Source organism: Arachis stenosperma, chromosome 1 (assembly GCF_014773155.1).
Source record: "Arachis stenosperma cultivar V10309 chromosome 1, arast.V10309.gnm1.PFL2, whole genome shotgun sequence".
NCBI classification, from domain to species: domain Eukaryota; kingdom Viridiplantae; phylum Streptophyta; class Magnoliopsida; order Fabales; family Fabaceae; genus Arachis; species Arachis stenosperma.
Genome location: NC_080377.1, coordinates 113366577 through 113392266, shown reverse-complemented (window position 1 = coordinate 113392266; position 25690 = coordinate 113366577).

The following is a 25690-nucleotide window of genomic DNA, read 5'->3' as shown; positions in this document are numbered from 1 at the left end:
TTGATTCAGTTCTCAATTTGCTTTGATCTTATTTTCTTTTTGATTTTCGAATTTTTATTTTAATTTTCTTTTGTTTTATTTTATTTTTATTTTTTTTCGTTTAACTCAAAAAAAAAAAAACAAAATTTATCTATTTGCAATTATTATCATTTTCCTCTTGTCCAGTATGGACCTAAGAGGGATTGATCAGTCCAAAAGGACTCTGGGGTCATATGCTAACCCTATTACAGCTGCATATGGGAGTAGCATCTGCACACCTCCCATCAAAGCAAGCAGCTTTGAGCTAAATCCTCAACTCATTATCATAGTGCAGCAAAATTGCCAGTATTCCGGTCTTCCACTGGAAGAACCTACTGAGTTTCTGGCACAATTCTTACAAATTGCTGACACAGTACATGATAAAGAGGTAGATCTGGATGTCTACAGACTATTACTGTTTCCATTTGCTGTAAAAGATCAAGCTAAAAGGTGGTTAAATAACCAACCTACAGCAAGCATAAAGACATGGAAACAGTTCTGGCGTTCAAACGCCAGAAAAGGGGGAAAAGTTGGCGTTTAACGCCCATTTTCCACCCAATCCTGGCGTTCAGACGCCAAGGGGAGATCAGACACCTGAGAGTGCTGACAGTAATCCCTCTAACAAGGCTTCTTCAACCACTTCTGTAAGAAATAAACATGCAGCATCTAAGGTTGAAGAATATCAAGCCAAGATGCCTTATCCTCAGAAACTCCGCAAAGCGGAACAGGATAAGCAATTTGCCCGCTTTGCAGACTATCTAAGGACTCTTGAGATAAAGATTCCGTTTGCAGAGGCACTTGAGCAAATACCTTCTTATGCTAAATTCATGAAAGAGATTTTAAGCCATAAGAAGGATTGGAGAGAAACTGAAAAAGTGTTTCTCACTGAAGAATGCAGTGCAGTCATTCTGAAAAGCTTACCAGAAAAGCTTCAAGATCCTGGAAGCTTTATGATACCATGCACATTAGAAGGTGCTTGCACTAAGACAGCTCTATGTGATCTTGGAGCAAGCATCAATCTAATACCTGCATCCACTATCAGAAAGCTTGGGTTGGCTGGAGAAGTCAAACCAACCAGGATATGCCTCCAACTTGCTGATGGCTCCATTAAACACCCATCAGGCATAATAGAGGACATGATCGTCAAGGTTGGACCCTTTGCTTTTCCAACTGACTTTGTGGTGCTGGAAATGGAGGAGCACAAGAGTGCAACTCTCATTCTAGGAAGGCCTTTCCTAGCAACTGGACGAACTCTCATTGATGTACAAAGAGGGGAAGTAACCCTCAGAGTCAATGAGGATGAGTTTAAGTTGAATGCTGTAAAAGCTATGCAGCATCCAGACACACCAGATGACTGCATGGGCGCTGACATTATTGACTCTCTGGTAGAAGAGGTCAATATGGCTGAAAGCCTAGAATCAGAGCTTGAGGACATCTTCAAAGATGCTCAACCTGATCAAGAAGCACTAGAGGAAGCAAAGGAATTTTCGAAAATTCCCCAGGAGGAGGATAAACCTCCCAAGCCTGAACTCAAACCTCTACCACCATCCCTGAAGTACGCATTTCTGGGAGAGGGTGACACTTTTCCAGTGATCATAAGCTCTGCTTTGAATCCACAGGAAGAGGAAGCACTGATTCAAGTGCTAAGGACACACAAGACAACTCTTGGGTGGTCCATAAGTGATCTCAAGGGCATTAGCCCAGCTAGATGCATGCACAAGATCCTGTTGGAGGATAATGCCAAACCAGTGGTTCAACCACAGAGGAGGCTAAATCCAGCCATGAAGGAGGTGGTGCAGAAAGAGGTCACTAAATTACTAGAGGCTGGGATTATTTATCCTATTTCTGATAGCCCCTGGGTGAGCCCTGTCCAAGTTGTCCCCAAAAAGGGAGGCATGACAGTGGTTCATAATGAGAAAAATGAACTGGTTCCTACAAGAACAGTCACAGGGTGGCGCATGTGTATTGACTACAGAAGGCTCAATACAGCCACCAGAAAGGATCATTTTCCTTTACCATTCATAGACCAAATGCTAGAAAGACTAGCTGGTCATGATTACTACTGCTTTTTGGATGGCTATTCAGGCTACAACCAAATTGCAGTAGATCCTCAGGACCAAGAGAAGACAGCATTTACTTGCCCTTCTGGCGTGTTTGCCTACAGAAGGATGCCTTTTGGTCTGTGCAATGCACCTGCAACCTTTCAGAGGTGCATGCTCTCTATCTTCTCAGATATGGTAGAGAAATTTCTGGAAGTCTTCATGGATAACTTCTCAGTATATGGAGACTCATTCAGCTCCTGTCTTAACCACCTATCACTTGTCCTGAAAAGATGCCAAGAGACTAACCTGGTTTTAAACTGGGAGAAATGTCACTTTATGGTGACTGAGGGAATTGTCCTTGGGCACAAAATTTCAAACAAGGGAATAGAGGTGGATAAGGCAAAGGTAGAGGTAATTGAAAAATTACCACCACCTGCCAATGTTAAGGCAATCAGAAGCTTTCTGGGGCATGCAGGATTTTATAGAAGGTTTATAAAGGATTTTTCGAAAATTGCAAAACCTTTGAGTAACCTGCTAGTTGCTGACACACCTTTTGTGTTTGACACACAGTGTCTGCAGGCGTTTGAGACCCTAAAAGCTAAGCTGGTCACAGCACCAGTCATCTCTGCACCAGATTGGACATTGCCATTTGAATTAATGTGTGATGCCAGTGATCATGCCATTGGTGCAGTGTTGGGACAGAGGCATAACAAACTTCTGCATGTCATTTATTATGCTAGCCGTGTTTTAAATGATGCACAGAAGAATTACACAACCACAGAAAAAAAATTACTTGCAGTGGTTTATGCCATTGACAAGTTTAGATCTTATCTAGTAGGATCCAAGGTGGTTGTGTACACTGACCATGCTGCTCTTAAATACCTACTCACAAAGCAGGATTCAAAGCCCAGGCTTATCAGATGGGTGTTGCTTCTGCAAGAGTTTGATATAGAAATAAGAGATAGAAAAGGGACAGAGAACCAAGTAGCTGATCATCTGTCCCGAATAGAACCAGTAGCTGGGGCGTCCCTCCCTTCTACTGAGATCTCTGAGACTTTCCCAGATGAGCAACTCTTTGCCATTCAGGAAGCTCCATGGTTTGCAGATATGGCAAACTATAAAGCTGTGAGGTTCATACCCAAGGAGTACAGCTATGTGCAAAGAAAGAAATTAATTTCAGATGCCAAGTACTACCTCTGGGATGAACCATATCTCTTTAAGAGATGTGCTGACGGAGTGATCCGCAGATGCGTACCCAGAGAGGAAGCACAAAGGATCCTATGGCACTGCCATGGATCACAATATGGAGGACATTTTGGAAGTGAGCGAACAGCCACTAAAGTCCTCCAGTGCGGCTTCTACTGGCCTACTCTCTATAAAGATTCCCGAGAGTTTGTGCGTAACTGTGACAGTTACCAAAGAGCTGATAACCTGCCTCACGGATATGCCATGCCTCAACAAGGGATATTAGAGATAGAATTGTTTGATGTATGGGGAATTGACTTCATGGGGCCATTCCCACCATCATACTCAAACACTTACATTCTGGTGGCAGTGGACTATGTATCTAAGTGGGTAGAAGCAATTGCTACACCCACTAATGATACCAAGACCGTGCTAAAATTCCTCCAGAAAAACATTTTCAGCAGATTTGGTGTTCCCAGAGTACTAATCAGTGATGGGGGCTCTCATTTCTGCAACAAACAGCTATACTCTGCTATGGTTAGATATGGAATCAGCCATAAAGTGGCAACAGCGTATCATCCACAGACAAATGGGCAAGCTGAAGTCTCTAACAGAGAGCTAAAAAGAATCCTAGAACGGACTGTGATAGCCCGAAGAAAGGATTGGGCAAAGAGCTTGGATGATGCTCTGTGGGCATACAGAACAGCATTCAAGACTCCTATAGGAACTTCTCCATACCAACTGGTGTATGGGAAGGCCTGTCATTTGCCTGTGGAACTGGAACATAAAGCCTACTGGGCAACCAGGTTCCTAAACATGGATGCACAGTTAGCTGGAGAAAAGAGATTACTTCAGCTAAATGAGCTAGAGGAATTCAGACTCAATGCCTTTGAAAATGCAAAAATTTATAAGGAAAAGGCAAAGAAATGGCATGACAAGAAATTGTCAAACAGAGTCTTTGAGCCAGGACAAAAAGTTCTGCTCTTCAACTCTAGGCTCAAATTGTTTCCAGGAAAACTCAAATCCCGGTGGAGGGGTTCGTATGTGATCACAGGAGTATCACCATATGGATATGTTGAGCTTCAGGATATTGATTCTGATAGAAAGTTCATTGTTAATGGACAGAGAATCAAGCATTATCTTGAAGGCAATTTTGAGCAGGAGTGCTCAAAACTGAGACTTGAGTGATTCTCAGTGAAGGTCCAGCTAAAGACAGTAAAGAAGCGCTTGCTGGGAGGCAACCCAGTCATTAGGAGGGTATATGATTTGTTCTTACAGAGGCAAGTATCAAAAATGAAGGAATTCACAGAGTTACAGAAGGATTCAGCTCAAAAAGCAGAGAAAATGAGCTTACTGGCGAAAAAACGCCAGTAAGGGGGCATTTTGGGCGTTAAACGCCAGAATGGGCACCATTCTGGGCGTTTAACGCCAGTAATGGTACCATTTTGGGCGTTAAACGCCAGAATGGGCACCATTCTGGGCGTTTAACGCCAGGTGTGCAGCATCCTGGGCGTTTTGGAAAAACGCCCAGTGACAAAGGAATTCTGGCGTTTAACGCCAGCCAGGGCACCTGGCTGGGCGTTAAACGCCCAAAAGGGGCAACAAATGGGCGTTAAACGCCAGAATGGGTGCCATTCTGGGCGTTTAACGCCAGCAAGGTGGGGGGACCACAAATTTGTTTTCAAATCAAATTTTTTCAAACTTTCCTTTTCTCACCCATACTTTTCTACAAAATCACACTTCAATCATTCATCATTCACTTTCAAATCTTCAAAAATCAAAGCCATTCTTCCAATTTATTTCAAATCAATTACAAACATTGTTCAAAAATTTCACCCTTTTTTTCAATTTCTTTTCAAATCTCTCTCTCTTTTTTCGAAAACTTCCCTCCCCACCTTATAAATACACGTTTGGTTCCCTCACTCCATCACACCATTCGAATTTCCTCTTCCTCCCCCTCTCTTCTCTCTTCTATTTTGCTTGAGGACAAGCAAACCTCTAAGTTTGGTGTGCTTTTCCGTGATCACTAAGCCAAGATTCATCAATATCATGGCTCCTAAGGGAAAACAAACCAATTTAAGAGGAAAGAAAGAGACTAATCCAAAGAATCTTTGGAATCAAGAGAAGTTCTTAACTAAAGAACATGAAGACCATTATCACAAAATAATGGGTATGAGGTCAGTGATCCCGGAAGTTAAATTTGATCTGAAAGAAGATGAGTATCCGGGGATCCAAGAGCAAATTCGAAACAGAGGATGGGAAGTTCTAACCAATCCTGAGGCAAAGGTTGGAAGGAACATGGTTCAGGAATTCTACTCAAATCTGTGGCTGACAGATAAGCAGAGAATGACTGGAACCGCTTACCATACCTACAGAACCATGGTCAGAGGGAAAGTTATGTACTTCCATCTGGACAAAATAAGTGAAATCTTCAAGTTACCTCAACTGCAAGATGATCCTGACTCCTTTAATAGGAGGATGGTGAGAGTAGATAAAGGGTTGGATCAAGTTCTAGAGGACATATGCCTCCCTGGAACTAAGTGGATAACCAATTCTAAGGGTGTCCCTAACCAACTCAAGAGGGGAGACCTCAAACCAATTGCAAGAGGTTGGCTAGACTTTATTGGGCGTTCCATATTGCCCACTAGCAACCGTTCTGAGGTTACCATCAAGAGAGCAGTGATGATTCATTTCATCATGCTTGGAAAAGAAGTGGAGGTTCATCATGTGATTGCTTGTGAGATCTACACAATTGCAAATAAAAATTCCACTGAAGCCAAACTGGCTTATCCAAGCTTGATCTCCTTGCTCTGTAAAGAGGCTGGGGTGAAGATGGGAGTAGATGAATTCATACCCATTGAACATCCAATCACCAAGAAGTCAATGGAAGGACAAGTGCAAGAAAACTCTATCAAAAGGAGGGCGCAGGAGTTCCTCCCTGAATTCCCTGAAATTGGCTACTGGGCCAGCCTAGAAGCATCTATTACCAAGTTGCAAGAAACTATGGAGCAACTGAAGGAAGAACAGCAGAATCAGAACTGCATGCTCTGCAAATTGCTGAAGGAACAAGAGAAGCAGGGGCGTGAAATCCAAGAGATGAAACGCCAAAAGCTCTCCTCTCAAGCTGAGGGAGCATCCACTTCTCAAAATCAAGGTTGTTGAGTCCTAACTCTGTGAAACCCTCTATTATTAGAAGCCTATGTTTTGCGTTTTTTTTTGTTTTCTATTTTTAGTTTCATTTTATATTTTGAGTCTTGTTCTTAATTCATAATTAATAAGATTTAAAGTTTATGCCTTAAAGCTATGAATATCTTATGAATCCATCACCTCTCTTAAATGAAAAAATGCTTTAATCACAAAAGAACAAGAAGTACAGGATTTCGAAATTTATCTCTGAAACTAGTTGAATTGGTTTGATGTGGTGACAATACTTTTTGTTTTCTGAATGAATGCTTGAACAGTGCATATGCCTTTTGAGTTTGTTATTCATGAATGTTAAAATTGTTGGCTCTTGAAAGAATGATGAAAAAAGAGACATGTTATTGAGGATCTGAAAAATCATAAAAATGATTCTTGAAGCAAGAAAAAGCAGTGAACACAAAAAAAAAAATTTTTCGAAAAAAAAAGAAGAAAAAGAAAAGAAAAAGAAAGAAATAAAGTTGTGATCCAAGGCAATAAGAGTGTGCTTAAGAACCCTGGACACCTCTAATTGGGGACTCTAGCAAAGCTGAGTCACAATCTAAAAAGGTTCACCCAATTATGTGTCTGTGGCATGTATGTATCCGGTGGTAATACTGGAAGACAGAGTGCTTTGGGCCACAGCCAAGACTCATAAAGTAGCTGTGTTCAAGAATCATTATACTTAACTAGGAGAATCAATAACACTATCTGAGTTCTGAGTTCTCATAGATGCCAATCATTCTGAATTTCAGAGGATAGAGTGAGATGCCAAAACTGTTCGGAGGCAAAAAGCTACTAGTCCCGCTCATCTAGTTGGAACTATGTTTCTTTGATATTTTGGAGTCTATAGTATATTCTCTTCTTTTTATCCTATTTTGATTTTCAGTTGCTTGGGGACAAGCAACAATTTAAGTTTGGTGTTGTGATGAGCGGATAATTTATGCGCTTTTTGGCATTATTTTTAGTATGTTTTTAGTATCTTTTAGTTAGTTTTTAGTATATTTTTATTAGTTTTTAGCTAAAATTCACTTTTTTGGACTTTACTATGAGTTTGTGTGTTTTTCTGTGATTTCAGGTATTTTCTGACTGAAATTGAAGGTTCTGAGCAAAAATCTGATTCAGAGACTGAAAAGGACTGCAGATGCTGTTGGATTCTGACCTCCCTGCACTCGAAGTAGATTTTCTGGAGCTACAGAAACCCAATTGGCGCGCTCTCAACGGCGTTGGAAAGTAGACATCCTGGGCTTTCCAGCAATAATTGATAGTCCATACTTTGCCCAAGATTTGATGGCCCAAACCGGCGTAGCAATTCGGCCTCAGAAATTCCAGCGTTAAACGCCGGAACTGGCATAAAACTTGGAGTTAAACGCCCAAACTGGCATGAAAGCTGGCGTTTAACTCCAGAAAAGGTCTCTACACGAAAATGCTTCATTGTTCAGCCCAAACACACACCAAGTGGGCCCGGAAGTGGATTTTTCTGTTATTTACTCATTTCTGTAAACCTTAGGATACTAGTTTGCTATTAATAGGATCTTTGGACATTGTTCCTGTACCTCATGACATTTTTACACGTTTCTTTGTATACATTCCACGGCATGAGTCTCTAAACCCCATGGTTGGGGGTGAGGAGCTCTGCTGTGTCTTGATGGATTAATGCAATTACTACTGTTTCTTATTCAATCATGCTTGCTTCCATTCTAAGATATCACTTGTTCTTAACCCGGATGAATGTGATGATCTGTGACACTCATCATCATTCTCAACTATGAACATGTGCTTGACAACCACCTCTGTTCTACTTTAGATTGAGTAGATGTCTCTTGGATTCCTTAACCCGAATCTTCGTGGTATAAGCTAGAACTGATGGCGGCATTCAAGAGAATCCGGAAGGTCTAAACCTTGTCTGTGGTATTCTGAGTAGGATTCAATGACTAAATGACTGAGACGTGCTTCAAACTCCTAGTAGGCGGGGCGTTAGTGACAGACGCAAAAGGATCGATGGATTCTATTCCGGCCTGACCGAGAACCGACAGCTGAATTCCGCTATGCTGTGACAGAGCATATGCAATCGTTTTCACTGAGAGGATGGGAGGTAGCCACTGACAACGGTGAAACCCTACATACAGCTTGCCATGGAAGGAGCCTTGCGTGTTTGATGAAGAAGACAGTAGGAAAGCAGAGATTCAGGAGATGGAGCATCTCCAAAACCTCAACCTATTCTCCATTACTGCTAAACAAGTAACCATTTCATGTTCTTTTGCTTTTTACAATCAATCCTGATAATTTCTGATATCCTGACTAAGATTTACAAGATAACCATAGCTTGCTTCAAGCCGACAATCTCCGTGGGATCGACCCTTGCTCACGCAAGGTATTACTTGGACGACCCAGTGCACTTGCTGGTTAGTTGTGCGGAATTGCAAAAGTGTTATTGCAATTTCGTGCACCAGTGGCGATAGATAGATATGGCCATGCTTTAAAAGCGTGGCGATAGGGAGAGATATGGCCACACTTTCAAAGCGTGGTGATAAAGAGATATGGCCACGCTTCAAAAGCGCGGCGATAGCGAGATATGGCCACACTTTTAGGCAGAGATACGGCCACGCTTTAAAATCGTGGCAATAGCCTTATAAAATTAAAAAAAAATCATTTTTCTAATTTTTACCTTTGTCTATACAAAATATAAAATTTTCAGTTCTTTTTTATTACCAAACTTATAAATATAGTATGCAATTTTTGTTACAAGACAAATCAAATAATATTAGTGACATATAATTTTTGCTATAATTGTTTTATACATTAAAAACTAATACTCAAATACAAAATAAATCTCGAGTTCAATACAAAAACAAATACGACTTAAATCCTAAGCCCTTTGCTGTTCCTCATTCCTCTAGCCCTCTTAAACTTCCTTCCCTTAGATCATACATATTATTGTTTCAGAAACATTTGTGAACTTTTTTACCTACAAAAGATGGCAAAAATAGATACAAATATTTAAGTTAGTTAAGTTTGTTATACAGCTTGGTTTTTTATTAGAAAAACAAAGTTTCATCCAACATATATCAAGCACAAACGAAAAGCTTAATAGAAAATAACTTCAGCAAATTGAAAAAGAAGTATAAATTATAGTCACATTCAGTTTTTATAAATTTTAATCAACTTACATTGGAAAATCCAAGAGTAACATACATTGATCTTCATCTGTAATGCCAAGTCTCCATCTTGTTGTTTGTTCAAATAACCTAAAAGTAATTATTTGTTAACAATCTCCAATATCTAGATCTTATTCTGCACAAACATGAGATAACATTGGCAGATGATAGTAAGAAAGTAAAGAAACAAAGTTAAACTTAAAAACTACAATTCATCTTTCTACTCAATATCATATCCATGTTCCACTCAAACCTCATTGAATTTCAAATGTTTTAGAAGCAATGTGTAAAATTAAGAACATGATACAGTTTATTTGAATATCAGAATTCTAGATATATATGCCAAAGAAACCTACCATGTTTTGGCTAATATTTTTTTTTGTTACCAACCATTTCCGATTCCCCAATTACTCACCAAATCCTTAGTTATATTTGACAAATTAACAATTGAACTTAACCAAGAACACAAACCTTACTAGTCTTGAGTAACCCCATGAGTTGATTTATGTATTCCATTGCATTTAACAGTTCAATCTCTTTAATAACATGGATCATGGTAGCAGCAGCCAATGTAGAAGGGAGATCACCCATGAACCTTGAATCTGAATACAATGATAATAAGTATATGAATGTGTATATAATTAATAGAAAATGGTGTAGCATAAATAAATGCTTACTGGGAATGACAGAAAGAAGAACACGTTGGCACCTCCATAAGAACTCCCAATGCAAAAGGGTCTTCAAACCAATCCTTCTAACAATGTGTTCAAAGAAGGAAATTGGGGTGACAGGGTTCATCCTCTATTGGAGTGTAGACAACACAAGAAGCTCCATTCTCTGAACTGTCTTGGCTTCGAACAAGAACTTGGGTTCCTCCACCTATGAATAAAACCCCAGGTTCAGAAAGAAAGAAAGAAACTTGAGGAAGAGTTAAAGAAAAAGAAGCATACTTGGAGGTCCAAGAGAAGTGGGACATGGATTTAAGAAAACTAATTTCATATATTACATTCTTAAACCGTCATTATTAAATTTCCTCATTTGTATGGGATCAATCAACAAGTATTTAGCAGGGCAAGTTTAAATTCCTTATTATGCTTAACAAGAAGTTTATAGGCATCCACTTATATTTTTCAAAGAAAAAATGAAAACAGAAAGCCTCATAATGACCTATCAATCATTCCAGATCCAAGTTTCTAATCTGCAAAGTATATTTCTTATTTATCGGTGCTGTTCTCAGACTATACACTTAACATTAAGAAAGATAAGAACAACCCTAAACCAGGCAGCTCAGAAAATTCTAACCATAACCAAAACCAGTCCTTCTCACGTATCACATATATACAAGTACAATTTACAACTTCAAGCAGATGAACACGAAGAGTGAGATTCCCACAAAATTTAAAACAATCAGAGCAAAACAATACTTAAAATCTCGATTTAAGAAACATAATAAAAATAATAACAAGTTATCATGGAAATGCTCTAACCTTACTTTCAGCTTTGACATCCATATTCGGCGTAGCAGGGCTCCCCAACCAGATCATTTCACCACAAAGAAATCACTCATTTAGATTTTTTAAGATTAAAAAAAATGAAAATACTCATTGAACAATAAGAAATTTTCAATAAGATGAGAATAAAATGAACAATAAGAAATTTTCAATCCTATCTATTATACCAGAAAACTGCCAAGTATTCTAGAAGTTTCAAGGCTAACAAACTCTACCGTGAAGTAAATTATGCAGTCCAATTGAAAAGAATTTAATAAAAAGTTGACAAGGGGTGTATTGTGAGAAAATTCCCGTAGTTCTGTCCTTCGGCCCAGTGGTAATTGTTGGTAAGAGTCCCTGAAATTCCGGCCGGAATTTGCTTCTCGGATGGTGGTGATGCAGCATGCACATTAGAAGGAGTATGTCCACCATTTGCAGGCTGACCTTGATTGCTTGCTCTTTAAATATTGCTTGCGGCCGCGGTTTCTCCACTGCCAAAGAGATAGCCCAAAGAGCTTTGACCACCGCCGGCACTGACCTCGCGACCCATTTCCAAGCAGAGCAGCAGTTAGCAACAACAAACCAAGAAAAATTAATGAAACAGTAACACTTTCACAGCATCTAATTTGGACAACGAAAAAAATACAATAAACAGCAATCACAAGTCCAGAATTCAACACCAAAACAAATACTGCAAAACCAACAGAATAGCATTTAGAGTTTGAGCATTGATCACAAAAAAAAATTTCTGAAACAAAACAAACAATCAACAAAACAATGAAAACAGAATTTGTTTTCCTTCAGAAGAAGAAAACAATGAAAACATGAAGCATATAATAAATCAATGATCACCAATATCCAGCAAGTATCTCAAAGACAACAATAAATACACAACAACAATTTAGCAAATAAACAAGAACAAGACCTAAATAGAAAATCCAACAAATTAAATCACAAAAACCTAACAATTTAGCAAATTAAAACAACAGCAGCCCAATAATTTAGCAAATTATCAACTTAATAGGTTCAAAAACAGAAAATCACAACAAAAAAAATAAAATAAAAATAACAGAAGAACAACAGAACAACAACACAAGAACAATTAGCAAATTAACAAGTTCACACTAACAGTTAAAATTTACAAAAGAACACTAATGCAGGTGGAATCATCATGCTAATATGTTATCTACAAAAATGCTATTTGTGCAGCTAAAATTTTCTAATTACTAAGATCCTATTATTCTAATTTCACATGCAATCAACTTACTAAGTTTCTAAAAGCTAGAAATGATAAAACCAACCCGAAATATGGTTAAAGCATTTCATCAAACATGTTGAGTGCGATAAACTTGAAACGAAATAAGAGAATTCAAAGCTTAGTATCAATGTGATAGAGAAGAGAACATAACTATTGTATACTTTAATTTAGTCTATCAAAAAAATCCAAACCACTGCCAAATCAAATAGTTACTTATTATAATAGAAATAAGAAGTTGCAGAGTTTCAAGCAGAGTATTGGTGTTGTGTGAGTGTATTGTCTGGTGGTGGGTTTAGGGAACTCACGGCGGCGACATAAGAGAGCAGTTCGACGGCTAGGTGGAGCGCACGGGTTGGTGTTGTGTGAGCAGTTCGACGACCCAGTTTCTTTTAAACCGGTCGGTTCTCTGTCCGGTTCAACCGTCCCTGTAGCTCTCTACGGCCACTCTTTTGAAGTGTGGTAGAAAAAATCTTTTGGCCACGCTTTTAAAGCGTGCCAAAAGAGTACCAGGATATGGCCACGTTTTATAAGCGTAGCCGTAATGAAACTATGTCGCCACGCTTTTAAAACGTCCTTGTTTCCCCTATGGCCGCGCTTTTGAAGCGTGGCAGAAAAAAACATGGCCGTTTCTCTAATCAATTGCCACCCTTACAAAAGCGTGGCCGTTGATCCTTTTCGCCACGTGTTTGAAGCGTGGCAAAAAAAAAGTGGCGAAATCTCTAATCTACCGCCACCCTCATAAAAGCGTGGCCATTGACCACTTTTGGCCACGCTTTTGAAGCGTGGCAAGAAAAAAGCGTGGCCATAGGCCTTTTTTCTTGTAGTGTTTGGTTATAACCTGAATAGCCGTCCAAAAAGAAGTAATAGTCATGACCTGCTAGTCTTTCTAGCATCTGGTCTATGAATGGTAAAGGAAAATGATCCTTTCTGGTGGCTGTATTGAGCTTTCTGTAGTCAACACACATACGCCACCCTGTAACTGTTCTCGTAGGAACCAGTTCATTCTTTTCATTATGAACCACTGTCATGCCTCCCTTTTTGGGTACAACTTAGACAAGGCTCACCCAGGGGCTATCAGAAACAGGATAAATAATCCCAGCCTCTACTAGTTTAGTGACCTCTTTCTGCACCACCTCCTTTATGGCTGGATTCAGCCGCCTTTGTGGTTGAACCACTGGCTTGGCATTATCCTCCAGTAGGATCTTGTGCATGCATTTGGCTGGGCTAATGCCCTTAAGATCATTAATGGACCACCCAAGAGATGTCTTGTGTGTCCTTAGCACCTGAATTAGTGCTTTCTCTTCATGTGGCTCTAAAGCAAAGCTTATGATTACAGGAAAAGTGTTACCTTCTCCCAGAAATACATATTTCAGGGATGGTGGTAATGGTTTGCGCTCGGGTTTAGGAGGTTTCTTCTCTTCTTGAGGAGTTTTCAGAGGTTCTTTTATTTCCTCTGGTACCTCTAGATCAGGCTGAACATCTTTAAAGATGTCCTCTAGCTCTGATTCGAGACTCTCAGCCATGCTGATATCCTTTACTAGGGAGTCAATAATATCAACTCTCATGTAGTCCTTTGATGTGTCTGGATGCTTTATTGCTTCAACAACATTCAACCTAAACTCATCCTCATTGACTCTCAGGGTCACTTCCCCTTTTTGGACGTCAATGAGGGTTCATCCACTTGCTAGGAAAGGTCTTCTTAGAATAAGGGTTGCACTCTTGTGCTCCTCCATTTCCAGCACTACAAAGTCAGTGGGAAAGGCAAATGGCCCAACTGTGACAATCATGTCCTCAAATATGCCTGATGGATATTTAATGGAGCCATCAGCAAGTTGAAGAAAAATCTGGATTGGTTTGACCTCTTCAGTCAAGCCAAGCTTTCTAATAGTGGATGCATGGATTAGGTTGATACTTGCCCCAAGATCATATAAATTTGTCTTGGTACAAGTGCCCTCCAATGTGCATGGTATCATAAAGCTCCCAGGATCCTTAAGCTTCTCTAATAAGCTCTTTAAGATGACTGCACTACATTCTTCAGTGAGAAAGACTTTTTCAGTTTCTCTCAAATCCTTCTTATGACTTAAGATTTATTTCATGAACTTAGCATAAGAGGGTATTTGCTCAAGTGCCTCTACAAACGGAATCTTGATTTCAAGAGTCCTGAGATAGTCTGTAAAGCAGACAAATTGTTTACCCTGTTCCGCTTGGTGGAATTTCTGAGGATAAGGCATTTTAGCTTTGTATTCTTCAACCTTGGTTGCTGCATGTTTATTTCCTACAGAGGCAGGTTGAGAAGCCTTCTTGAGGGAGTTATTATCAGCACTTGTAAGTGTCTGATCCCTCATTGGCGTTTGAACACCAGGATGGGAGGAGGGGTGGGCGTTTAACGCCAGATTCCTACCTTTTTCTGGCGTTTGAACGCCAGAACTGGACATGGGTTGGGCGTTTAACACCAACTTTTCACCCTTTTCTGGCGTTTGAACGCCAGAACTGGGCATCCACTGGGCGTTTAACGCCAGTTTTTCACCCTTTTCTAGCGTTTGAATGCTAGAATCATTCCTCTCTGGGCTCTTACTATCCTCAGAGGGATTTTGGGTGGCAGTTTGCTCATCCTCTGTCAGTTGTTCTTTTCTTGGTTTTCTGCTGCTTTGAGTTGAGGTATTTAATATTTTTCCACTTCTTAATTGAATTACTTGGCACTCTCCTGTTATCTATTTTGATAACTGCTATTTTGTCTGATTCAATTGTGATTCCATAGCCTTATTAGCATTTTTGGTTTCTTGTAACATCTCCTTAAATTCTGCTAACTATTTTGTTATAGAAGATAGTTGCTGATTGAGTTCAGCAGCTTGTTCCTGAGGACTAAAGTCAGTTGATACTGCCTTAGCTTCTTCTTTCATGGAGGACTCACTATTTAAGTACAGATGCTGATTTCTAGTAACCGTATCTATAAGCTCTTGAGCCTCTTCAATCGTCTTTCTCATGTGTATAGATCCACCAGCTGAGTGGTCTAGAGATATCTGAGCTTTTTCTGTAAACACATAGTAGAAGATGTCTAACTGCACCCACTCTGAAAACATTTCAGAGGGGCATTTCCTTAGCATCTCTATGTACCTCTCCCAGGCATCATAAAGAGATTCATTATTCTCTTGTTTAAAGCCTTGGATGTCCAGCCTTAGCTGTGTCATCCTCTTTGGAGGGAAATATTGATTCAGGAGTTTGTCTGACAACTGTTTCCATGTTCTTATGCTGGCTTTGGGTTGGTTATTTAACCACCTCTTAGCTTGGTCTTTTACAGCAAATGGAAATAGGAATAATCTCTAGACATCCTGATCCACTTTCTTATCACGTACTGTGTCAGTAATTTGTAAGAACTGTGCCAGAAACTCAGTAGGTTCTTCCTGTGGAAGACCGAAATACTGGCAATTTTGCTGCACCATGATAATGAGCTGAGGATTTAGCTCAAAAGTGTTAGCTCTTATGGGGGGTATACAAATACTACTCCCATATGAGGTAGTAGTGGGGTTAGCATATGACCCCAGAGTCTTTCTGGACTATTTATTTCCACTTAGGTCCATGATGGAGAAAGGGAGATGATGTGGATTATTTTATTTATTTTATTATATAATAAAATAGATATTAAAATAATAAAATAAAATAAAATAAAGAATTTGAAAATATTTTATGAGGATTTTCGAAGAAGAATAAGGAGAGAGGAAGTGGTTAGGAGTTTTTGATAAAGATATGATTTTAAAAATTTTGACCAGATCAACCTAATGAATTCGAAAATTATGAGCAATTAAAGGAAAATATATTTTTTGATTTTTGAATTTTATTATGAAAGAGAAAAACACACAAAAGATACAAGACTTAAAATTTTTAGATCTAATGCTCCTTGTTTTTGACAATTTTGGAAGGAAAACACCAAGGAACACCAAACTTAAAAATTTTAAGATCAAAACACAAAGAAGACTCAAGAACACTTTGAAGACTCACAAGAACAACAAGAATAAAAAGAAAGAACACCAAACTTAAAATTTTTAGAAAACCAAAATAAAATTTTCGAAAACTAAAGAAAAATTAACAAGAAAACACCAAACTTAAAATTTGACACAAGATTTAATCAAAGAAAAATTATTTTTGAAAAGAAGATACCAAAAACATAAGCCAACGCTCTAACCAACTGAGTTGTGAAAGAAAAAGTATTTTCTTGAAAAATTTTTTGAACTTTTTGAAAATCACAAGAAAAACAGAGAAAGACACAAAACAAGAAAAACTAAGGATCAAACAAAAAATAAACAAGAACAACTCAAAGATCAAGAAAGAACAATGGACACAAATTCGAAAATATGAAGAACAAATAAGGACATGCAATCGACACCAAACTTAAAACATGAAACTAGACTCAAGTAAAAATAGAAAATTAACTAGGAAAAATAAGATTTTTGAAAAATTTTGAAAAGAAAATAAAGAGACTCTAAACTAACAAAAGACAATTTTTCCTAATCTAAGCAACAAAATAAACCGTCAGTTGTTCAAACTCGAACAATCCCCGGCAATGGCGCCAAAAACATGGTGCACGAAAATTACAATTACAATTTTGCACTTCCGCACAACTAACCAGCAAGTGCACTCGGTCATCCAAGTAATACCTTACGTGAGTAAGGGTCGATCCCACGGAGATTGTTGGCTTAAAGCAAGCTATGGTTATCTTGTAACTCTTACTCAGGATATCAATAGTGGTTCTTAGTTTTAATTGCGAAAAGTAAAGGAGCATGAAATAAATACTTGTTATGCATTAATGGAGAATAGGTTGGAGTTTTGGAGGTGCTCTGTCTTCTAAATCTCTGCTTTCCTACTGTCTTCTTCTTCACGCACGCAAGGTTCCTTCCATGGCAAGCTGTATGTTGGTGGATCACCGTTGTCAATGGCTACCATCCGTCCTCTCAGTGAAAATGGTCCATGTATGGTGCACGAATTTGTGATTCGCACAACTAACCAGCAAGTGCACTGGGTCGTCCAAGTAATACCTTACGTGAGTAAGGGTCGATCCCACGGAGATTATTGGCTTGGAGCAATCAATGTTTATTTTATTTGTCTTAGTCAGGATATCAATAGGATTCTTTAGCCTCGTATTTTAATAAAGAAAAGGGCATAAAATAAATAGTTATTACTTGAACAATAGAGTTACTTGTTTTGCAGTACTGGGGAATATGTTGGAGTTTTGGAGATGCTTTGTCCTTTGACTTCAACTCTTCCTTGAAATCCTTCAACACACGCAAGGCTCCTTCCATGGCAAGCTCTATGTAGGGTGTCACCGTTGTCAGTGGCTACTTCCCATCCTCTCAGTGAAAACGTTCCTATGCTCTGTCACAGCACGGCTAATCATCTGTCGGTTCTCAATCAGGTTGGAATAGAATCCATTGATTCTTTTGCGTCTGTCACTAACGCCCAGCCCTCAGGAGTTTGAAGCACGTCACAGTCATTCAATCCCAGAATCCTACTCGGAATACCACAGACAAGGTTTAGACTTTCCGGATTCTCATGAATGCCGCCATCAATCCGGCTTATACCACGAAGATTCTATTGGGGAATCTAAGAGATATTCATTCAGTCTGATGTAGAACAGAAGTGGTTGTCAGGCACACGTTCATGGATTGAGGAAGGTGATGAGTGTCACGGATCATCACCTTCTTCACAATTAAGCGCGAATAAACATCTTAGATAAGAACACGCGTGTTTGAATGGAAAACAAAGGAATTGTGATAAATCATCGAGACGCTGCAGAGCTCCTCACCCCCAACAATGGAGTTTAGAGACTCATGCCGTCACAAAGTATGTAATTTAGATCTGAAAATGTCATGAGGTACAAGAAATGTCTGTAAAAGTTGTTTAAATAGTAAACTAGTAACCTAGGTTTACAGAAAATGAATAAACTAAGATAATTGGTGCAGAAATCCACTTCTGGGGCCCACTTGGTGTGTGCTGGGGCTGAGATTAAAGCTATCCACGAGTAGAGGCCTTTCTTGGCGTTAAACTCCAGGTTATGACGTGTTTTGGGCGTTCAACTCCGGATCATGACGTTTTTCTGGCGTTTAACTCCAGACAGCAGCATGAACTTGGCGTTCAACGCCAAGTTACGTCGTCTATCCTTGCGCAAAGTATGGACTATTATATATTTCTGGAAAGCCCTGGATATCTACTTTTCAACGCCGTTGAGAGCTCGCCAATTGGACTCCTGTAGCTCCAGAAAATCCATTTCGAGTGCAGGGAGGTCAGGATCCAACAGCATCAGCAGTCCTTTTTCAGCCTAAGTCAAATTTTTGCTCAGCTCCCTCAATTTCAGCCAGAAAATACCTGAAATTACAGAAAAATACACACACTCATAGTAAAGTCCAGAAATATGATTTTTGCTTAAAAACTAATAAAATTCTATTAAAAACTAATTAAAACATGCTAAAATCTACATGAAATTACCCCCAAAAAGCGTATAAAATATCCGCTCATCACAACACCAAACTTAAACTGTTGCTTGTCCTCAAGCAACTAGATAAATAAAATAGGCTTTAGCAGAAATTAAGAAGTAATAATATTTTAGAGTTTTAAATGAAGCTCATATTCTTATTAGATGAGCGAGGCTTGTAGCTTTTTGTTTCTGAACAGTTTTGGCATCCCCCTGTATCTTTAAATTTTCAGAATAATTGGCATCCTTAGGAACTCAGAATTCAGATAGTATTATTAACTCTCCTAGTGTAGTATGTTGATTCTTGAACACAGTTATTTTATGAGTCTTGGCTGTGGCCCTAAGCACTTTGTTTTCCAGTATTACCACCAGATACATAAATGCCACAGACACATAACTGGGTGAACCTTTTCAGATTGTGACTTAGCTTTGCTAAAGTCCCCAGTTAGTGGTGTCCAGAGCTCTTAAGCACACTCTTTTGCTTTGGATCACGACTTTAACCACTCAGTCTCAAGCTTGTAACTTGGACCTGCATGCCACAAGCATATGGTTAGGGACAGCTTGGTTTAGCCGCTTAGGCCTGGATTTTATTTCCTTGGGCCCTCCTATCCATTGATGCTCAAAGCCTTGGATCCTTTTTACTCTTGGCTAGTGCTCATGGCTTGTTTTTTTTTTTTTTTGTGAACTGCTTTTTCTTGCTTCAAGAATCAATTTCATGATTTTTCAGATCATCAATAATATTTTTCGTGTTCCTCATCCTTTCAGGAGCCAATATTCATCAAATTCAAAATACAATTTATGCACTGTTCAAGCATTCATTCAGAAAACAAAAAGTATTGCCACCACACATAATTAATTATAATTTTTATTATTAAGAACTCGAAAATATAAATTACTTCTTTATTCTAAAAAATCTACTACTTTATTCATGCCTGATGATGATGAGAAAAATAAATTATAGCTTAATTGGAAATAAAATCAAAATAGATAAACTAAATATCTCCTAAGGTAAATTTCTATAATTATCCTATCACTAAGTTAAAAGCAGGAAAAGAAAAAAAAATTTGGAACTCAGCAACCTGTTGTTTTGAGGAGTAGGTGCTCCTCTAATATGTGTGGTGCTTTTTCATGGATTAATCTTTTGGCGCTTCAGCTCCCTTAGATCACGCCCTTGCTCCTCCTGTTCCTTGAGCAGTTTGCAAATCATGCTACTTTGATTAGTCTGTTCTTCCTTTATTTGATCCATAGCTTCTTGCAGTCTGGAAATAGAAGCCGCAAGATGTTCCCAGTATTCGAATTGGGGCAGTTCTGGGAGGGCTTCTTGTGCTCTCCTCTTGGTTGAATCATCTTGTTGCTGTTGTCTGACCATTGATATTCCAGTAATGGGCTTTTCAATTAGGATATATTCAGTTATTCCCATCTTTACTCCAGCATCTTTGCAAAGCATAGAAATTAGGCTTGGATAAGCCAATTTGGCGTCTTTAGAATTCCTGTTTGCTATTTTATATAGCTCACATGAGATCAGCTGATGGACTTCCACTTCTTTTCCCAACATGATGCAGTGAATCATGACAGCTCTTTTGATGGTAACTTCAGAACGGTTGCTGGTGGGCAATATGGAACGCCCAATGAAATCCAGCCAGCCTCTGGCTACTGGTTTTAGATCTTCCCTTTTTAGTTGAACTGGGATGCCAGTCGTGCTGGTAGTCCACTTGGCTCCAGGGATGCATATATCTTCCAGAACTTTGTCCAGCCCTTTATTGACCCTCATCATTCTCCTATTAAAGGAGTCTGGGTCATCTTTCAGTTGAGAAATCTTGAATATCTCCCTGATCTTGTCAGCATTGGTATGAATGATCTTTCCTCTAACTACTGTCTTATGGTCAAAGAAGGCGGCTCCAACGATTCTTTGCCTTTCTGTCTGCCATAGATTAGCATAAAATTCCTGAACCATGTTCTTCCCCACTTTCGTTTCAGGATTGGCCAGAATTTCCCAATTCCTGTTTCGAATTTGCTCTTGGATCTCCGGATATTCATCTTCTTTCAGATCGAATCTGACTTCCGGGATCACTGATCTGTGACTCATTATCTTGTAGTAATGGTCTGAATGTTCTTTAGTTAAGAACTTCCCTTGATTCCAAAGTGGCTTTGGAGTGCTTTCTTTCTTGCCTTTTGGGTTGGGTTGTTTCCCTTTAGGAGCCATGATCAAGAGACACAATAGTTTTTGTGATCACGGGTAAAACACACCAAACTTAGAGCTTTGCTTGTCCTCAAGCAAAAGAGAAGAAAGAAGAGGGATAGGAAGAGAGCAATGTGGAATGGAGATGATGAGGAGGGCGCCGAATACAAGATATAGGGAGGGGGTGGGTATTTTTCGAAAAATAAGAAAGAGATAAGATAGAAGATATGATTTTAAAAGATATGATCAGAAAAAGATATAATTTTTAAAATAGAAAGATATGAATAATAATTTAAAAGATAAATTTGAAATTTACTTTTGAAAAAAATATAATCAAGTTTTGAAAACAAATTTGAAAAGATGATGAATTGGATTGGAAAGCCATTTGTTCTTTTGGGTTAAGATATATCTAAAACATTTGCAGCATTGGATTTTAGAAATTAGGATAAAAACTTTTGGAATTGAAAGTGATAATTTGAAATATGTTTATGCAAGAAATCATGAATTGAAACATAAAAATTTTGAAAAATTATGAAGAAAAACGAATTGTACCTCCTCCCATCATCCTGGCGTTGAACGCCCACATGGTGCTTCTTCTGGGCGTTCAACGCCCATCTGGTGCTTCTTTCTGGCGTTGAACGCCAGAAAGTCCTTCTTTACTGGGCATTTTCTTGAACGCCCAGGATGCTAGCTGACTGGCGTTAAACGCCCAGAAGGTGCATCTTTCTGGCGTTTAACGCCCAGAAGATGCTCCTTTCTGGCGTTTAACGCCCACATGGCCACCCTTACTGGCGTTAAACGCCCAGTGGGAGCTTCTTTTGGGCGTTTAACGCCCAAAGTATTTCTTACTGGCTTTTTCACGCCAGTGAGCTTCCAAATTTCCCTGTAACTTTGTGACTTCAACCAATTGCTATTTCACCTTTGAAGATTCTTGGACATAAACCTGTAAAAAAAGAAAATTTATTTAATTAGTAAATAAACTTTGTAAATGGCTGGGTTGCCTCCCAGCAAGCGCTTCTTTAATGTCATTAGCTGGACTGTCACTGATCTTCAATGAAGTCTCAGTTTTGAGCATTCTTGCTCAAAATTATCTTCAAGATAGTGTTTAACTCTTTGTCCATTAACAATGAACTTTTTGTTAGAGTCACTATCCTGAAGTTCTATGTATCCATATGGTGATACGCTTGTGATCACATATGGACCTCTCCACCGGGATTTTAATTTCCCAGGGAATAATTTGAGCCTATAATTGAATAGTAGAACTTTCTGTCCTGGTTTAAAGACTCTGGATGACAATTTCTTATCATGCCATCTTTTTGCTTTCTCCTTGTAAATTTTTGCATTTTCAAAAGCATTGAGTCTAAATTCATCTAGCTCATTTAACTGGAGCAATCGTTTTTCTCCAGCTAACTTGGCATCAAGGTTTAAGAATCTGGTTGCCCAGTAGGCCTTGTGTTCCAGTTCCACTGGCAAGTGACATGCCTTTCCATACACAAGCTGGTATGGAGAGGTCCCTATAGGGGTCTTGAATGCTGTTCTGTATGCCCACAGAGCATCATCCAGGCTTCTTGCCCAATCCTTTCTACGGTTAATTACAGTCCGTTCCAGGATTCTTTTGAGTTCTCTATTTGAGACTTCAGCTTGCCCGTTAGTTTGTGGATGATATGGAGTAGCTACCCTGTGGCTAACTCCATAACGAACCATAGCAGCATAAAGCTGTTTATTGCAGAAATGAGTGCCCCCATCACTGATTAACACTCTAGGGATACCAAATCTGCTGAAGATGTGTTTCTGGAGGAATTTTAACACTGTTTTAGTGTCATTGGTGGGTGTTGCAATAGCCTCCACCTATTTGGATACATAATCCACTGCCACCAGAATATAAGTGTTTGAGTATGATGGTGGGAAAGGTCCCATGAAGTCAATGCCCCATACGTCAAACAACTCAATCTCCAAGATTCCTTGTTGAGGCATGGCATAACTGTGAGGTAGGTTGCCTGATCTTTGGCAACTGTCACAATTAAGCACAAATGCTCGGGAATCTTTATAGAGAGTAGGCCAGTAGAAGCCACTTTGGAGGACTCTTGTGGCTGTTCGTTCACTTTCAAAATGTCCTCCATACTGTGATCCATGGCAATGCCAAAGGATCTTCTGTGCTTCTTCTTTAGGCACACATCTATGGATTACTCCGTCTGCACATCTCTTGAAGAGATATGGTTCATCCCAAAGATAGTACTTTGCATCTGTGATTAATTTTTTTGATTGCACCCTGCTGTACTCTTTGGGTATGAATCTCACTGCCTTGTAGTTTGCAATGTCTGCAAACCATGGTACTTCCTGGATGGCAAAGAGTTATTCATCCGGAAAGGTTTCAGAGATCTCAGTGAGAGGGAGGGATGCCCCTTCCACTGGTTCTATTCGGGACATGTGATCTGCTACTTGATTCTCCGTCCCTTTTCTGTCTCTTATTTCTATATCAAACTCTTGCAGAAGCAACACCCATCGGATGAGTCTGGGTTTTGAATCCTGCTTTGTGAGTAGATATTTAAGAGCAGCATGATCAGTGTACACAATCACTTTTGATCCTACTAAATAGGATCTGAATTTGTCAATGGCGTAAACCACTGCAAGTAGCTCTTTTTCTGTGGTTGTGTAATTCTTCTGGGCATCATTTAGAACACGGCTGGCATAGTAAATGACGTGTAGAAGTTTGTCATGCCTTTGTCCCAACACTGCACCAATGGCATGGTCACTGGCATCACACATCAATTCAAATGGTAATGTCCAGTCTGGTGCAGAGATGATTGGTGCTGTAACCAATTTAGCCTTCAGAGTCTCAAACGCCTGCAGACACTCTTTATCAAAGATAAATGGCGTGTCAGCAGCTAGCAGGTTGCTCAGAGGTTTAGCAATTTTTGAAAAATCCTTTATAAACCTCCTATAGAATCCTGCATGCCCCAGAAAGCTTCTGATTGCCTTAACATTAGCAGGTGGTGGTAATTTTTCAATTACTTCTACCTTAGCTTGATCCACCTCTATTCCCTTGTTCAAAATTTTGTGCCCAAGGACAATTCCTTCAGTCACCATAAAGTGACATTTTTCCCAATTTAAAACCAGGTTAGTCTCTTGGCATCTTTTCAGAACAAGTGCTAAATGGTTAAGGCAGGAGCTGAATGAGTCTCCAAATACTGAAAAGTCATCCATGAAGACTTCCAAGAATTTTTCCACCATATCAGAGAAAATTGAGAGCATGCACCTCTGAAAAGTTGCAGGTGCATTGCATAGCCCAAACGGCATCCTTCTGTATGCAAATACTCCGGATGGGCATGTGAATGCCGTTTTCTCCTGATCCTGGGGATCTACTGCAATTTGATTATAACCTGAATATCCATCCAGGAAGCAGTAGTATTCATGACCTGCTAGTCTTTCTAGCATCTGGTCTATGAATGGTAAAGGAAAATGATCCTTTCTAGTGGCTGTATTGAGCCTTCTATAATCAATGCACATACGCCACCCTGTAACTGTTCTTGTAGGAACTAGTTCATTTTTTTCATTATGAATCACTGTCATGCCACCTTTCTTAGGGACAACTTGGACAGGGCTCACCCAGGGGCTGTCAGAAATAGGATAAATAATCCCAGCCTCTAGTAATTTAGTGACCTCTTTCTGCACTACTTCCTTCATTGCTGGGTTCAGCCGCCTTTGTGGTTGAACCACAGGTTTGGCGTCATCCTCCAGCAAGATCTTGTGCATGCATCTAGCTGGGCTGATGCCCTTAAGATCACTGATGGACCACCCAAGAGCTGTCTTGTGTGTTCTTAGCACTTGAATTAGTGCGTCCTCTTCCTGTGGCTCTAAGGTAGAGCTTATAATTACAGGAAAGGTATCACCTTCTCCCAGAAATGCATATTTCAGGGATGGTGGTAATGGTTTGAGCTCGGGTTTAGGAGGTTTCTCCTCTTCCTGAGGGATTTTCAGAGGTGCTATTATCTTCTCTGATTCCTCCAAATCAGGCTGAACATCTTTAAAGATGTCCTCTAGCTCTGATTCGAGACTCTCAGCCATATTGACCTCTCTTACCAGAGAGTCAATAATATCAACACTCATGCAGTCATTTGAGGTGTCTGGATGTTGCATGGCTTTGACAACATTCAACTTAAATTCCTCCTCATTGACTCTCAAGGTTACTTCCCCTTTTTGGACATCAATGAGGGTTCGGCCAGTTGCTAGGAAAGGCCTTCCTAGAATGAGAGTTGCACTCTTGTGCTCCTCCATTTCCAGCACCACAAAGTCAGTAGGAAAGGCGAATGGCCCAACCTTGACAATCATGTCTTCAATCACGCCTGATGGGTATTTAATGGACCCATCAGCAAGTTGAAGACATATCCTGGTTGGTTTAATTTCTTCAGTTAAACCAAGCTTTCTGATAGTAGATGCAGGTATTAAGTTGATACTTGCCCCAAGATCACATAAAGCTTGCTTGGTACAATTACCTTCTAATGTGCATGGTATCATAAAGCTCCCAGGATCTTTAAGCTTCTCAGGTAAGCTTTTCAGAATGACTGCACTGCATTCTTCAGTGAGGTAGACTTTTTCAGTTTCCCTCCAATCCTTCTTATGACTTAAAATTTCCTTCATGAACTTAGCATAAGAAGGTATTTGCTCAAGTGCTTCTGCAAACGGAATCTTTATTTCAAGAGTCCTGAGATAGTCTGCAAAG